The sequence below is a fragment of the Magnolia sinica genome, chromosome 13 (assembly GCF_029962835.1).
Source record: "Magnolia sinica isolate HGM2019 chromosome 13, MsV1, whole genome shotgun sequence".
In the NCBI taxonomy this organism is placed as follows: domain Eukaryota; kingdom Viridiplantae; phylum Streptophyta; class Magnoliopsida; order Magnoliales; family Magnoliaceae; genus Magnolia; species Magnolia sinica.
Genome location: NC_080585.1, coordinates 466,144 through 484,403, shown reverse-complemented (window position 1 = coordinate 484,403; position 18,260 = coordinate 466,144). Strand labels below are relative to the sequence as shown.

The following is an 18,260-nucleotide window of genomic DNA, read 5'->3' as shown; positions in this document are numbered from 1 at the left end:
CTTTCTTTTCACGCTAATCCTAGAATCCCCATTGATAGTAATGTGCTGGAGGATTGGGAAGGATGACTTTCTGAGGTTCGACTTTTGTTCAAAGAAGGTTCGGTGATGTAGAGACCACAACCCTTCAATAGAGACGTCCCAAAAATTCCAAAACCAAACTATGAGGAGGCGCAGATCATTAGAAACAGAGATAACCGCACAGATGAGATGTTAGCTACAGCTGAAACCAGAGTATCTGATTTTCCTCCTCTGGATGACAGGGTAATTCAGTTAGCTAGAGCTGAAATCAGAGTAACTGAAGAGAGGAATTCTGTTAGGCGATCAGAAGACAACAGTGTCATCAGTCCCCTCATTGCGGAAAGGCTGGCTCACCAAGCGACTGTTAATGACGAAAATGGAATAGCTCTATGGGTAGATATTGCAACAGGAGAGGAAAATACCGAATCCGAGGCTTCTGATTCAGGTAGCAAGGCTGGTAGGACTGCTTCAATTCCAACAGTGTATTTCAGGAAAAAAGGGAGACTGACAGGATCTCTATTCAAAAGGCAAAGTCAAAGAATCTGAAGCATCCATAAAAGGGTGGAGGGAAAAGGATGGGTGTCTGATGTTTAGCATTCTTTCCTGAAACGTAAGAGGGGTAGGTAATGCTCAAACTACCCGCCACCTAAGGCAGCTAATTAAGAAGAACAAGATTTCGATTCTTCTGCTACAAGAGCCAATGATTAGAGCATCTAAGAGGGAGGTCGTGGCAGCAAAGCTGGGGTTTCAGTCTCACCTAATAGAGGAAGTGACTGAGGGCCGCATTTAGATATTGGCTGTCCAAGGCATCCAAATTCAATCTGTATCAGCTTCTAGGCAATGTGTTTCCTGTTTGGTAACTATTGAGAATATCCCCCCTATGATGATTTCAGTGGTTTATGCTAGTTGCAATAAGGACAGTAGGAAGGTTGTATGGGATGAATTAAGGAGGATTTCACCCATAGTGACAGGTCTTGGATGGTTTGTGGGGATTTTAACTCTATGGTTCGCATAGAAGAGAGGTTGGGGGTGCATCCTCTTTCATGGAGTCAATGCGTGACTTCATTGAAGCCATAAATGATTCATGTCTAATTGATGCTGGATTTAATGGATCCATATTTACATGGTGTAACAATAGGACTAGCGGGGGTCGTAGATGGGCTAGGCTTGATAGGATGCTAGTTAATGTTCCTTGGATGAGTTCGCTCCCAATGTTCAAGATTGATCACCTCACAAGATCATTCTCGGACCATTCTCCGATTCTTTTGAGCTTTAAGGACGATAGTGCAGAATTTCCTCGGCCCTTCCGTTTCCAGCGAATGTGGACCACCCACGACGACTTCAAAAGGGTTGTAAAGGAAGTCTGGGATGCTGAAGTGGCAGCTGCTCCAATGTTCAAAGTGTTCATCAAGTTGAAGCATTTAAAGAGGGCTCTTAAAAATTGGAATAAAACCACTACCGAATGCTCTCGCTCAATCACATCTAAACGCTTAAGATGAGAGAGAGAGACAACCTATAACACCCATAACCTCTCCCATTGTCCCTCTTTTGCCTGTCTCTCCCAGCAACCGGCCCTGCCTACCTCATTCTTCTAACTTGCAGAGTGAGGTCCCCATTACATCCCAACACCCTCATGTCATTCATATCGACCTGCCCAACCCCAACCCCAACCCATTCCTCTGCGCTTCCACTCAAACCATGTCGATTGAAGCCCTTCCCGTACCTCCTTAACTCCTTACTTCAACAAATCCCTTCCTCTCCTCCCCTCAGCCTACCACTCCCCCATGCCTGCCCCTTTCTTTTCACGCTAATCCTAGAATCTTCATTGATAGTAATGTGCTGGAGGATTGGGAAGGATGACTTTCTGGGGGTTCGACTTTTGTTCAAAGAAGGTCCGGTGATGCAGAGACCACAACCCTCTAATAGAGACATCCCAAAAATTCCAGAACCAAACTATGAGGAGGCACAAATCATTTGAACCAGGGATAACTGCACAGATGAGATGTTAGCTACAGCTGAAAACAGAGTATCTGATTTTCCTCCTCTGGATGACAGGGTAATTCAGTTAGCTAGAGCTGAAATCAGAGTAACTGAAGAGGGGAATTCTGTTAGGCGATCAGAAGACAACAGTGTCATCAGTCCCCTCATTGCGGAAAGGTTGGCTCACCAAGTGATTGTTAATGACGAAAATGGAATAGCTCTATGGGTAGATATTGCAACAGGGGAGGGAAATACCGAATCCGAGGCTTCTGATTCGGGTAGTAAGGCTGATAGGACCGTTTCAATTCCAACAGTATATTTCAAGAAAAAGGGACACTGACAAAATCTCTATTTAAAAGGCAAAGTCAAAGAATCTGAAGCATCCATAGAAGGGCTGAGGGAAAAGGATGGGTGTCTGATGTTTAGCATTCTTTCCTGGAACGTGAGAAGGGTAGGTAATGCTCAAACTACCCGCCACCTAAGGCAGCTAATTAAGAAGAACGAGGTTTCGATTCTTCTGCTACAAGAGCCAATGATTAGAGCATCTAAGGGGGAGGCCATGGTAACAAAGCTGGGGTTTCAGTCTCACCTAATGGAGGTAACGACTGAGGGCCGCATTTAGATATTGGCTGTCCAAGGCATCCAAATTCAATCCGTGTCAGCTTCCAGGCAATGTGTTTCCTGTTTGGTAACTATCGAGAATCTCCCCCCGTGATGATTTCGGTGGTTTATGCTAGTTGTAATAAGGACAGTATGAAGGTCCTATGGGATGACTTAAGGAGGATTTCATCCATAGTGCCAGGTCCTTGGATGGTTTGTGGGGATTTTAACTCCACGGTTCGCATAGAAGAGAGGTTGGGGGGTGCATCCTCTTTCACAGAGTCGACGCGTGACTTCATTGAAGCCATAAATGATTCATGTCTAATTGATGCTGGATTTAATGGATCCATATTTACATGGTGTAACAATAGGACTGGCAAGGGTCGCAGATGGGCTAGGCTTGATAGGATGCTAGTTAATGCTCCTTGGATGAGTTCGCTCCCGATATTCAAGATTGATCACGTCACAAGATCATTCTTGGACCATTCTCTGATTCTTTTAAGTTTTAAGGACGACAGTGCAGACTATCCTCAGCCCTTCCGTTTTCAATGAATGTGGACCACCCACGACGACTTCAAAAGGGTGGTAAAGGAAGTCTGGGATGCTGAAGTGGCAACCGCTCTAATGTTCAAAGTGTTCATCAAGTCGAAGCATTTAAAGAGGGCTCTTAAAGATTGGAATAAGACTGTATTTGGGGATGTCTACAATAATGTGAAGAAGGCTAAGGATGAGATAGCCAGAGTTGAATTAAACCTTATTCATTATAACTCTGCCGCTAACCTGGACAAGCTAATTGTAGCCCAACAAAATTACAAGCTGGTTGAACTTCAACAAGAGTTATTTTGGAAACAAAAATCCCGAATTACTTGGCTGCAAGAAGGGGATAGAAACTCTAAATTTTTTCATGAGTCAGTCTTGGAGAAACGTAAAAAATAGGTGATCGACCAAATCATATCTTCATCGAGAGAGATCATTGAAAAATGCAAGGACATATGAAGGGCGGCCGAGGATTACTTTAAGGTTCTTTTCTCCTCTCAAGACAGGGTAGCGAACGGGGCTATTTTATCGTCTCTCCCGAAGATCATAACGGAGCAAATGAACCTGGATCTGATGAGTCATATCATGCTTAAAGAAGTGAAGGCAGTAGCATTATCCATCCCGGTCGATAGTGCCCCGGGGCTGGATGGATTTGGAGGTGCTTTCTATTCCGCTTGTTGGGACATCGTTGGAAATGATATTTTCGAAGCGGTGAAGGATTTTTTTGCAGGAGGCCCCATGCCAAGAGCTTTCCAATGCATCAACATCTACCTCATTCCTAAGAAGGTGAACCCTGACTCCATTGGGGACTATCGTCCCATTAGCCTGTGCAATGGCATTATGAAGATCTTCTCCAAGATCATAGCATCAAAATTGGCCTTTATCCTTCCCTCCATCATCTCAGAAGAACAAGGGGCTTTTGTCAAGGGCAGATATATACACGCCGAGATCTTAGAAAATCAAGAAACTGAAGCTAAGTGGCCGAAATTGGTCCAGAATGCAAGATCACGGGGTTCCCACTATCCGTTTGGCTCAAAATTTTATATCTAGCTTGAGGAACCCAAATTAACCGTACACGTTGAATTTCAGCTCCTAGATTTATGTGGAAATGGCCCAATGGATAGATCAGGCCATAAATATCTGATCTGGGGCTCACCTGATATCTGATATGCTTCAATTTTGGTCTCAACCCCTTAAATCAGATGACTAAGGAGATGGACGGTGTAGATATCTCACACTACATCACTGTGGACCCCACGTCGGGTAGTGTGTACACGAGCACATGTATATCGGATGTGCACCAGACCGCTCAAGCCGGTCAAAGTCGCCTTGACCGAGTCTTCTTCATAAAAAAGGAAACAGCAGTCCGATTTTGACATCCGTGTAACGAACGGACTCTGTCCGTCTTGCGGAAGTTAGTGGGCCCCACACATCAATCATTTGAAGGATCTGGACCGTCCATCCTATTCAGGCACACTCCTGTCCAATCCAGAGCTAAAATCACATAATATTAGGCATGTGTGGATGCACAATTTCTAGCAACAAAAGAACCTCGGCACTGCTACGTTAACGGATGGCCCAATTGGGTGACGTCGTGGCCCACCAGGACTGACCGATTGGAAAATCCAAGCCATCCACCTTGTTTCCCATCCAAAACCGACCATCCCCTGTCCCGCTTCTTGATTTCCTCAGAGGTTACATGTACATGAAGGTTTAAACGCAGGACAGACGACAGCAAGAAAGATTCTGTGGGCCACACCAAAACCTATCCAAAACAGTCCCTTACCGACCAGTTTTTCGACGTGATTCTAATGGACGGAGTAGATTTCCTCACTGACACTGATCATGGGCCCCACCAGTAGCTCAGCGCAGGTCTTGCGCAGGCAGAGCGTCTAAGCAGAGCCCGGACGCTGCCGCCTTCCGTGGACCCTTATGTGATATCAATCACAATTGGATCAATGATCCAGATCGTTCAAATGATGGAGTAGGGGATCTTGAACCCCACCAAGAAGTCAGATCCCGAGTCTGGACGATCAGTCATCCAAAATCTGCATCCAAACGCAGCATGTTTCCTGCACAACCGGCATTGGATGCGAAAATTTGCCACCGGCTCTGGCTTTGATCAATCGATTTTCTGAGGTATGTAAACATCCATCCAAGTCTGACCGACCCACGCACACTATAAGAGGAAGGGAAAGAGAGGACGTGGGGGTGGGAGATTGAAGGAGAAGCTGTGCAGACGTCAGGGAGAGAGACAGAGTATTGTTTTATTTGTTTTAATGTTTTTTTTCTTTTGAGGATAGCCTAATCATATTAGGCTAGACCTCTTAGCTAGGGCTAAGAGGTGAAGCTTGTAGGAGATGGGAGGCTCTATTTTATGCCTTTAATTTAATTTATGAACTGAATTTAATATTAGTTTGATTATTAAGGGAATGTTTTTAGTTTTTAATGGTCTGTTGTGACTAAAATTACAATGGGTCTGCGATAGCTTGTGCATGTTCCTTTCCTTTTGATGTTTATGACGTCAGGAAGCCCTGTTGTTCACCATCGTCTCCTGGGCATGGTCGGATGACGGTACCCTTCCTAACCTTCATACATTCTTGAGTTGTTGGTAATTAGTTTAATTCTATTGTTTGCTTTGTCTCATGGGCATGGTTTTGTGATGGAATCCATTCTAATTTATATACCTTTCATCTCTTGAAAACTATATCAAAGGAAGTTCAGTTTAATGGTTATACCCTTCAATTGGATGAAGATAGGACTCTAAGTCCAGTTGAATACTTGAAACAGGCATAAGATCTCCCTGATTTCTACAAGTTGATCCTCTGAATCCCTATTGTCCTTTCTCTGAATTCCTTAAGTTTTAGATAATTATTTCATCATTATTCCTCAATTTACACTCGATTTAGATTTCATCTTAGTCTAATTCTAGTTCTACTTAGTTTTAGATTACGAACAGGTTTCAGTCCCTTGGGATTCGACCTCGATCTCACCGAGTTTATTACTACATCACAACCCTATACTTGGGAAGTGAACAAGTTTTTGGCGCCGTTGCCGGGGATTGACGGTTACGATTAACTTTAGTTTTAGATTTTTTTAATTTTTTATTATTATTTTATTATTTGATTTTTAGAACTAACTTGTTTCCTGTTTTGTCGGATCCTGACATAAACTTCTAAATTGGTAATCCTTTTCTAATTTCTCTATTTTTCTATTTTTAGAATTAGGGTTTGAGTTTTAGAAATTTTCTAATTCTAGTATTTTTCTATTTTTAGGAACTAGTTTTTTTTTTAGAAACTAGGTTAGTTATTTCCCTTTTTAGAAATTCTTTCTAATTTTTAGAAACTCTTTCTAATTTTGGAAGCTCATCTTTCTTTTATTTTTAGAAACTTTTTAATTTTAGGCTTAGATTTTCTATTTTAGAAACTTTATAATTCTAGGTCTTCTTTTTAGAAACTAACTTCTAGGTTTAGGGAACTTTTATTTTTAGAAACTAACTTTCTATTTTAGAAACTAATCTCTTTTGTTTTATTTTGCAGGATCTTAACATAGGAACTTCTCATTTGGTATCATCTTTCTAACTTCTCCTCCTACTTTCTGTACTTTTCTAATTTTAGATTTAGATTCTTCTTTTACGTAACTTTCTATTTACTAGTTTTAGAAAATTTTCCCTTTTTTAGAAACTAACTTTCTTTTTTTTTTATTTTTAGTAACTTTCTAATTCTAACTCTTTTAGAATCTAACTTTGTTTCCTAATTTATTTTTAGAAATTTTCTACTTGTAGACTTTTTTAGAAACTAACCTTCCTATTTTGTAGGCTTTTAAGATAGAAATTTCTAATTCGGTAAGCTCTCTCTCTACTTTCTATTTTTCAGATCTCTTTTAGTAACTTACTTTCTAGTTTAGGACTTTCCTAAGTTATTTTAGAAATTTTCACTTTCTTTTAGGAATTTCTTTTTTTAGAAACTAGTTTACTTCTATCTTTCTTTTTAAGAATTTTCTAATTCTAGACCTTCTCTTTAGAAACTGACTTGTTTTGTTTTCTTTTGTAGGTTTTTAACTTAGGGGCTCTAATTTGATAACTTCTTTCGAACCCTCTCTTTCTTTCTAGATTTTCTTTTCCTTTCTTAGGATTAGGTTTCGAATTTGATTGAGGGTTGCGAGTGTTTCATGCCCAAGTGGGCCCGTGACAACACTCGACGTCTCTTGACTAAAGGAGGATTGGTTGAGGGGTTAACTATCTATTGCAGGACTAGACACCACTCGAAATCCCCTGAGTTAATTGAAGTGATGGCTGAAAACCAACTTCTTCTACCCCAACCTAGGGTGGAAGACATTCAGGATGAGAATGAGGTGCATCAAGCACCCCCGCCTCGTACTTTACGAGATTATTTACAACCAGCAGGGGTGAGTACGCCCTCATGCATGATTTTTCCTAAAAATACAAGACATATGAACATCAAGCCAAGGGTTATCCAACTCCTTCCTAAGTTCCATGAGCTTGAATCTGAAGAACCATATCTACATTTGAAAGAGTTTAATGAGATCATAGCCACTTTATATTTTCAACATGTGTCTGAGGACACAGTCAGGCTAACTTTCTCTTTTTCCTTGAAGGAGAAGGCTAAGACGTGGTTACATTCACTGCATCCTAGATCCATTGACACATGGAATGATATGGAGAGGAAATTTATAAAGAAATTTTTTTCACATCATAAAATGATTACCCTTAGAAAAGTAATCATGAACTTCACCCAAAAGGAGGATGAAACATTTTACCAATATTTGGAAAAGTTCAAGGATTTGGTTAGTTCATGCCCACAACACAGATTTGAAACGTGGCGCATTACAAATTTTTTCTACGATGGACTGACATCTTCCATGCGCCAAATGGTCGAGATAATGTGTAATGGAGAATTCATTAATAAAAATGTTGACGAGGTATGGGATTACCTCGATAGTCTTGCTGAAAAAATATAATCATGGGACTATTACCCAAAATCGAACACCACGTCTAGGCCGACTCAATCTAAGGAGAAAGGTGGATTATATCTCTTGAAAAAAGAGGATGATCTCAAGTATAAAGTGACTACGCTCATAAGAAAATTTGAGGCCATGGAAGGAAAGAAGGATAAGGTTAATGAAAGTGTTTGCGGCATCTGTGATTGCAACATTCATACAACTGAAAATTGTCCTACAATACCCGCCTTTCGAGAAGTGTTAAATGAACAATCCAATGCCGTAAATACTTATCAAAGACCTTTTAATGGACCAACCTCTAATACGTATAATCCTGGTTGGAAAAATTATCCAAACTTTAGTTCGAGAAATGGACAAACTGCTACCTCTCAAGGTTTCTTCAATCAAAATCCAAATCAGGGAAAACCTCAAGAAGAACCGATTTAAAATTCCATGCAAGAGCTGAACCAGGCAATGCGAGATTTTATGCAAAAGATGGATTCACGTATGATGGTTATAGAAAAGGGGATGCTTCCTACACAACCACTCCCCAATCCCAAACCGCAATACGAGATAAGTAATCCTAGCTCTTCAAATTAAATGGAGCACACGAAATCCATCACCACTCTTAGGAGTAGGAAGATCATTGATAAAACCCTTCTGGTTAGGCTAGAAAAGCTTCAAGAACCGGAAGAAGACAACAATGATGGATCTAGTGATGCCCCATAAAAATTAAAACCGGAACTTATAGAAAAGCCAGTTGCTTTATTTCCCCAATGGTTGGTCGCACCAAAACTTCTCTCTAACTCTTAGGATATCCTAGAGATGTTAAAACAAGTGAAAGTCAACATTCCTCTACTTGATGTCATAAAACAGATACCTTCATATACCAAATTCCTGAAAGACTTATGCACGACCAAACGACGGCAGAGTATTCGAAAGAAAATCTTCTTAACTGAGAAAGTGAGTGCCATCCTAAAGCAAGATGTGCCGCAGAAATTCAAAGATCCTGATAGCCCAACCATATCATGTGTAATCGGGGACTATCGAATTGATCACACACTTCTTGACTTAGGAGCGAGCGTCAATCTGATTCCCTACTAGGTATACAAACAGTTAGGTTTGGGTGAATAAAAACCCACCCTAGCCACACTGCAACTTGCTGATCGCTCTGTTTGTGTACCAAGAGGGATAATTGAGGATGTGTTGGTCCAAGTTGATAGATTTTACTACCCTATAGATTTTATCATTCTGGACACCGAACCCATCAATAACATGAACACTCGGTTCTGTCATTCTTGGTCGCCCATTCTTTACCACTTCAAACGCAATTATCAATTGTCGGAATAGTGTCATGACTATGTCTTTTGGGAATATGACATTAGAGTCAAACATCTTTTTAATAACGGCGAAACTTAGAGGATGATAACGATTTCCATGACATTAACATGATTGACTCTTTCGAGGAAGATACGACACCTGACCTTATCCTCGACCCTCTGAGACGTGCCTGACCCACTCTTATGATTTTGATGATGACATGATTAGGGAGACGTGTGTCTTGCTTGATACTGCACCGGTACTTGAAGTTAACCGGTGGAGGCCACAATTTGAAGAGTTGCCCCAAACTGATGTAGTGCTTCTACCGTCTAACCTCAAACCGCCGAAGCTTGACTTAAAACCTTTGCCCTCTGATTTGAAATATGTCTATTTAGGTCAAGCTGAGACATATCCAGTGGTGATCTCTGTCCACCTGGGGAAAGAACAGGAGAGTATGCTTATATCTACTCTCATTGAGCATAAGGGAGCCCTTGGATGGACGATAGCAAACCTTAAGGGAATCGACCCCTCGATTTGTACTCACCGTATATATCTTGAGGATAATGCGAAGACCGCTCGGCAATCACAACATATACTAAATCCAAACATGAGGGAAGTGGTTAAGGCCGAGGTTTTTAAACTATTGGATGTGGGTATCATATACCCTATATCCGATAGTCAATGGGTGAGTCCAACTCAGGTGGTTCCTAAGAAGTTCAGAATCACTATCATAGCCAATGCCGACAATGAACTCGTGCCAACTAGAGTTACTACTGGTAGGAGAATGTGCATTGACTACAGGAAGTTGAATACCGTCCAAGGAAGGACCACTTTTCTTTGCCCTTCATTGATCAAATTTTGTAAAGGCTAGTGGTCATTCCTATTATTGTTTCCTTGACGGGTATTCGGGTTACAATCAGATTGAATCACCCCCGAGGACCAGGAAAAGACCACATTTACATGTCCCTACGGCAACTTTGCCTACGAGAAGGATGTCATTCGGATTATGTAATGCCCGCCACCTTTCAACGATGTATGATGAGTATCTTTTCGACATAGTGAGGAAATATCTAGAGGTCTTCATGGACGATTTTTCTTTTCAGTTCATCTTTCAGCGAGTGCTTAGAAAGTTTTAAATGTGTGCTGAAAAGATGTGAAGAAAAGAACTTGGTACTTAATTGGGAGAAGTGTCATTTCATGGTTCATAAGGGAATTATCCTTGAACATATTATCTCATCCAAAGGAATCAAGGTGGATAAGGAAAAAATTAATCTTATCTCTAACCTACCTCTACCCAAAAACATACGGGACATGCGATTCTTCTTAAGACACTGAGTTTTACAGAAGATTCATCGAGGACTTTAGTCTCATCTCTTGTCCTCTATGTAATCTACTTCAAAAGGATGCACCATACGAGTGCACTGAGCCATGCCAAGAAGCTTTCATTAAGCTTAAGGGCATGCTGACCAGTGCACCCATCATACAACCACCCAATGGGGCATTCCTTTTGAACTTATGTGCGACGCGTCGGACTATGGTCTTGGGGCGATTTTAGGCCAAAGAAAGATAAGAAACCCTACGTTATTCATTATGCGAGTAAGACTCTAAATCCGCCCAAGTGAACTACTTGACTACGGAAAAGGAACTTTTGGCCGTAGTGTTCGCTTTGGACAAATTTTGGTCCTACTTGATTAGATCCAAGATCATTATTTACACCGATCATGTGGCACTCAAGTATCTTCTTGCTAAGAATGATGCTAAGCCCCACCGATACGATGGATCCTCCTACTCCAGGAATTTGACCTAAAAATAAAAGATAAAAAGGGAGTAGAGAAAGTAATGGCTGACCATCTTTCTTGCCTTAATCCCTCTGATTCCCTTGAAATGACACATATCAATGACATGTTCCCTGATGAACAATTGTTTAGAGTCTACCACTCACCTTGGTTCACTGATATTACTAATTATCTTGCCACAGGTTCCATACCGACACATTGGACTGCGCAAGATAAGAAGAAATTTTTCACCGAGGTGCGTAACTTTTTTTGGGATGATCCATATTTATTTAAATATTGCCCAGACCAAATCTTAAGGAGATGTGTGTCAGACGTTGAGCATCAGAGTATCATCTCTTTCTGTCATTCACAGGCCTGTGGTGGTCACTTTTCTGCCAAAAAGACCACAACCAAGATTTTACAGTGTGGCTTTTACTGGCCCACTATGTTCAGGGACACTTATGAGTTTTGCAAAGCTTGTGAGCATTGTCAGAAATTGTGAGTGTTGTCCCATCGAAATATGATGCCCTTGAATCTCATTCTTATCATTGAGGTATTTGATTGCTAGGGCATTGATTTCATGGGACCATTCCCCCAATCTTTTGAAAATCTATATATTTTGCTCGCTATAAACTATGTCACTAAATGGGTTGAAGCGATTCCGTGTCGGAATAATGACCATCGCACGGTCATTAAATTCCTAAAAGAGAACATCCGTTCCCGATTCGAAACGTCTAGAGCTATCATTAGTGATGGGGGATCACACTTTTGTAATAGGTCATTCGAGAGTTTAATGAAGAAATACGATATCTCTAATAAGGTGAGCACCCCATATCACCCACAGACAAGTGGGCAAGTTGAGATTTCCAATAGAGAGATCAAACACATTTTGGAGAAAACAGTTAACTCGAAAGGATTGGTCAATTCGATTGACCGATGCTTTATACGCCTACTGTATTGTATTTAAAACCCCTATTGGAATGTCTCCCTTTAGACTTGTCTATGGGAAAGCTTGCCACTTACCTGTAGAGTTGGAACATAAAGCCTATTGGGCGATAAAAAATATGAATTTAATCTGGACAACGCTGGCTTACTACATAAACTTTAGTTGAATGAACTCGAAGAAATCTAGAACAATGCGTACGAGAACTTGAGAATTTACAAGGAAAGGATGAAGGCATTTCATGACCAATACATTCTTTGAAAATCATTCACGCCAGGTTAAAAGGTCCTCTTATATAATTCTTGATTACATCTCTTTTCGGGTAAGCTCCGATCTCGTTGGACCAACCCTTTCTCTGTTATCAATGTTTATCCTCATGGGGCTATCGAGATAAGGGACCCCGACAATGGCAAGGAGTTTAAAGTAAATGGACATCGCTTAAAGCCATTTGTCGAGAAATTTGATTCAGAGGACATGTCCATACCTCTGACTGATCCTGTTTACCAGGATTGATCTCCTAGTCTGATGGAGGTATAGGTAGGTTTCCTGTTTTCATAGGACTAGGGTAGTTTGCTTTATGTTGTTCTAGGTTAATTTGCTTTCTACATTATTTTAGGATAGTTTTCTTTTGTTGGTTTCTCTCTTGTGCTGACTTGCTTTCATGCTGAGATCTTTGTGTAAAAGCTTCTTGAATCCCTCGTCCAGGTACAATCTTCCCATCACTTCTCATTTACTTTCATTGTCTCATGTACATTGCGAGCATATCTTTTACATTGAGGACAATGTAGATTTTTAGTTGGGGGTGGGAGATTAGGTTACCTAATCAGTGTTTTCTTGGTCTTGAGCAGAAATTGTGAAAATTTTTAAATTTTTCTGGAATTTCGTATGAATTCGAAGTGATTTTGACGACCATCTTGGATTTAGACTTACAAGATACATGATGTTGGTGATTTATGTCTCTTGGATTTAGTTGTTTGATAGATTTCACAGTTGAGAGCGACTTATCAATCCATGATTAGAAGTTTTAAACATTGATTGAATCATAATTTTACATGTCACATCTCGCTTACACATTAAGGTTTCAGTCGATATTGAAGGATTAACTTGGTAATCACTAAACATGAAAGGAACCAACCTGAGAAAATTGAATGGATTGGGTGTACGATCTTCACCATAGGTTTGCTCCCTATAAGTGAGGATTCGATTCCCCATGGATGATATGTAAAAAAGGGTTGGGTGTACAGTCTTCACCATAGGTTTGCTCCCTATAGGTGAAGGTCTGATTCCCCTCGACGTTATAAAAAAAAAAGACTCAAAAGACGAAAGAATGGTCTGTGTGGTACGTTTAGTTTTTACATGTTCTAAATGCTCTTATTACTTACCAATGGTATCATAAAATAGCGAAATGAATTTTAATGATGATAAGCCGAGATTACACTATACACTCACGGAACTCAATGTTTAGAATTTTTCTAATTGATGGATTAATACTTTAAACTTGATTATGAAGTTTACCGTACGCTTGAGTCTAGGAGAAAGTAATACCTAACATTCATGAATCTTAGAATTCTCGTATCTGGATTATTTTGCAAAAATCACTCGAGTTTATAAAAATTGTTCTGTAATTCTCAACTTACTTTTCGCATACTTTGCTCGGGACTAGCAAGATGCTGGTTGGGGGTTGTGTTGAGGGTCAAATATTGCATATTAGACCTCATTTATTACATGAATTTACGAACATGGTATCTGTTTAACGGCTCAATTTAATCGTGTTTGTGATGCAAGGTGTATTTACGAGCTTGGGTGAAAAAGGGTGCTAAATGCATGGATTTGACGCTCCAAAATCACCAAGGCAAGGGATGGACCCCGGAGGAGCAAGATCAACGGATTTACATGCCGAGATCCGAGAAAATCGAGAAATTGAAGCTAAAGTGCCCAAAATTTGTCCCGAATGCAAGATCATAGGGTTCCCACCATCCGCTTTGGCTCAAAACTTTATATCGGCTGAGGAACCCAAATTAACCGTATACGTCGAATTTCAATCGTTGGATCTTTGTGGAAGTGGCCCAATGGACAGATCGGCCCATAAATATCTGACTAGGGCCCACCGGATATCTGGATATGCTTCAATTTTGGTCTCAACCCCTTAAATCGGATGAGTAAGGAGATGGACGGTGCAGATATCTCACACTCCATCACTGTGGACCCCACCTCAGGTAGTGTGTACACGAGCACATGTATACCGAATGTGCACCGGACCGCTCAAGCCAGTCAAACTCGGTTTGACCGAGTCTTCTTCACAAAAACGGAAACATCAGTTTCCTTTTCCAGCGTCCGTGTAACGGACGGACTTTGTCCATCTTGCGGAAGTTAGTGGGCCCCACACATCGGTTTTGAGAGATATTGTGGGCCACCTATTCAAGGCACACCCCTGTCCAATCCCGAGCTAAAACCACATGAGATTAGGCATGTGTGGATGCACAATTTCCAGCAACAAAAGAACCTCGGCATTGCTACGTTAACGGATGACGTCCAATTGGGTGACGTCGTGGCCCACCAGGACTGACCGATTGGAAAATCTAAGCCATCCACCTTGTTTCCCATCCAAAACTGACCATCCCCTGTCCCGCTTCTTGATTTCCTCAGAGGTTACATGTAGATGGAGGTTTAAACGCAGGACGGACGGCAGCAAGAAAGATTCTGTGGCCTACACCAAAACCTATCCAAAACAGTCCCTTCCCAACCAGTTTATCGACGTGATTCCAGTGGACGGAGTAGATTTCCTCATTGACGGTGATCATGGGCCCCACCAGCAGCTCAGCGCAGGTCTTGCGCAGGCAGAGTGTCCAAGTAGAGCCCGGACGCTGCCGCCTTCCGTGGACCCTTATGTGATCTCAATCACGATCGGATCAATGATCCAGATCGTTCAAATGATGGAGTAGGGGATCTTGAACCCCACCAAGAAGTCAGATCCTGAGTCTGGACGATCAATCGTCCAAAATCTGCATCCAAACGCAGCATGTTTCCTGCACAAGCGGCTTTGGTTGCGAAAATTCACCACCGCCTTTGGCTTTGATCAATCGATTTTCTGAGGTACATAAACATCCATCCAAGCCTGACCGACCCACGCACACTATAAGAGGAAGGGAAAGAGAGGACGTGGAGGCATTCAAGGTGGGAGATTGAAGGAGAAGCTGTGTAGACGTCAGGGAGAGAGACAGAGTATTGTTTTATTTGTTTTAATGTTTTTTTTCTTTTGAGGATAGCCTAATCATGATTTGCTGAACCTCTTAGCTAGGACTAAGAGGTGAAGCTTGTAGTGAAATGGGAGACTCTATTTTATGCCTTTAATTTAATTTTAATTTATGAACTAAATTTGATATTAGCTTGATTATTAAGGGAATGTTTTTTTAGTTTTTAATGGTTTGTTGTGACTAAAATTACAATGGGTCTGCGATAGCCTTGAGCATATTCCTTCCTTTTTTATGTTTATGACGTCAGGAAGCCCTGTTGTTCACCATCGTCTCATGGGTATGGTCGGATGACGGTACCCTTCCTAACCTTCATACATTGTTGAGTGGTTGGTAATTAGTTTAATTCTGTTGTTTGCTTTATCTCATGGGCATGGTTTTGTGATGGAATCCATTCTAATTCATATACCTTTCATCTCTTGAAAACTATATCAAAGGAAGTTTAGTTTGATGGTTACACCCTTCAAATGGATGAAGATAGGACTCTAAGTCCAGTTGAATACTTGAAACAAGCATAAGATCTCCCTGATCTCTACAAGTGGATTCTCTGAATCCCTAGTTTCCATTCCCTGAATTCTTTAAGTTTTAGATAATTATTTCATCATTATTCCTCAAATTACACTCGCTTTAGATTTCATCTCATTCTAGTTCTAGTTCTAGTTAGTTTCAGATTATGTACAGGTTTCAGCCCCTTGGGATTCGACCTCGGTCTCACCGAGTTTATTACTACATCACAACCCTATACTTGGGGAGTGAACAGCCTGAACCACCATAAGATTCATTAACTCATCATTATGTAAAGAGGAATTAGCCTGTGCAATGGCATTATGAAGATCTTCTCCAAGATCATAGCATCAAAATTGGCCTTTATCCTTCCCTCCATCATCTCAGAAGAACAAGGGGCTTTTGTCAAGGGCAGATATATAGCGGAGAACATTTCAATCGTGAGGGAGATGACTCATGATCTGGATCGGAAAGTGTTTGGAGGGAACATGATTCTTAAATTGGATATGGAAAAAGCTTATGATCGGGTTGAATGGCCTTTCCTTACCCAAGTGCTCCAAAGATTCGGTTTTCACCAAGGGTGGATTCATCAAGCCCAGCGTTGTTGGATGGGTAGCTGGTTTTCGGTTCTTATTAATGGCAGGGCCTTTGGTTTCTTCTCGTCATCCAGAGGCTTACGTCAAGGGGACCCGCTCTCTCCTTCCTTGTTTATCCCGACAGCTGATGTCTTCAGTCGGGGAATCCGTAACTTGTTCCTATCAGGAGTCTGCCAACCATTCAAACTTCAACAAAACTGTCCCATGCTGACCCATTTATTTTTTATAGATGATGCGATTTTGTTCTCCAATGCCAGGCTAACGACAATTCGCTCCCTGCTTTCCTTCATCAGGGAATATGAAGAGACGTCAGGCCAGAAGGTGAATGCAAGCAAAACATCATTTATTTTTCCCAAGAATGCGCCGCCTAGTAAAGCCTGGAGAATCAAAGCTATCAATGGATTCAAACAGGCCACTCTCCCTTGCACCTACCTCGGTATTCCTCTTTCTAAGGGCAAAGTTCGGGCTCCTCTGTTGGTTCTGCTAGTCCAAAAGGTCTTGGGCAACATTGAGGGTTGGAAAACAAGATTTCTCAATCTAGCTACCAGACTGATCCTTATAAAGCATGTATTATCTAACATTCCTATTCATACCCTGTCAACAATTAATATCCCAAAAGCTACTTGCAGAATTCTTGAATCAGGTTTCGCTAATTTTTTTAGGGGAAGTGCAGAAGGAAAAAAGAAAAAAAATTGAGTTTCCTGGGCAAAGATTTGCTATCCTTTGTCAGAGGGCGGGCTTTGTATCAGAAGCATGATCGATATGATGGAAGCTTGTAGAATTAAAATGGGTAGAAGCTTCCTAGAAGGGAGGTCCCTATGGGCGAGACTAATGATGGCAAAATATTCTAAGAGCTCATTCATTCTTCTGGTATGAATTCAGCAATTAATTCCACCGTATGGAAGGACATTTCCAAATCTCTCCCCTTTGTGATCACCCACTCCAAATGGCTCATTGGCAAAGGGAGAGTTAATTTTTAGTCTCAAAATTGGTCAGGTGATGGTTTTCTCGCTTCAATAGTGACGGGCCCTATTCCTCCTCAGCTCCGGGATGTATTGGTCAGTGATATTTTCGCCCATGCTCGCAGCCCCGTCTGACATCTCATTCAGGATATCCTCCCAGAATCCACTATCCAGTCGTTTTTGGACAATCCGGTTCCGTTATCTGACAAGGACGATGTGTTGGCTTGGGACTTGACTTCGTCAGGCAGATTCTCTTTAAAGACCGCCTAGAATGGCATTCGATGTCAGCGGCAAAAGGCTCTTTGGTCGCGGTGGGTTTGGAATGACATGCTTCCCCCCAAAATTGGCATTTTTCTTTGGAAGATTATGCATGCAGTTATCCCTGTTGATACAGCTGTACAGAATTCTGGCATTAATCTTGCGTCCAGGTATGATTGTTGCTCAGGGGTTTACAAGCTTGTGAATGTCAGTGGCCACTTCATTTATGGTAATGATCCGAAGATCCACACCTCCCATCTTCTTCGCACTTTACAGCAGTCGATTGGCAGGTCAGGACCTCGGCTATCTCCAGTCCTGATGGAATGCACCACACTCAGGTCACGCTGAACTCCGCTGTCTGGATCAGAGACGATGTTGGCCCCTCTATTCCTCTGTCCAACAAAGCAGGGGTGCCTAGTAGGGATCTCTAGCTCTCCCCTATCACTGATGCTCTTGTTGCTCCTCTCCAGCCGCTGATGATCAACCAGCCCTCTGTTCAGTCGCCAGTAGGCGTTCAGCAGAACCTTGTCTCCCCCCAACTCACGCAATTGAGAGTT

General features: G+C 41.5%; 1 non-coding gene across 1 annotated transcript; it reads right to left on the bottom strand.

The window, feature by feature from the left end:
* Positions 1–7,860: 7,860 nt before the first annotated feature.
* Positions 7,861–7,967, bottom strand: LOC131224471 (small nucleolar RNA R71). Its single transcript, XR_009160952.1, has one exon. It is a non-coding gene; the product is annotated as a small nucleolar RNA R71 (small nucleolar RNA).
* Positions 7,968–18,260: the final 10,293 nt, after the last annotated feature.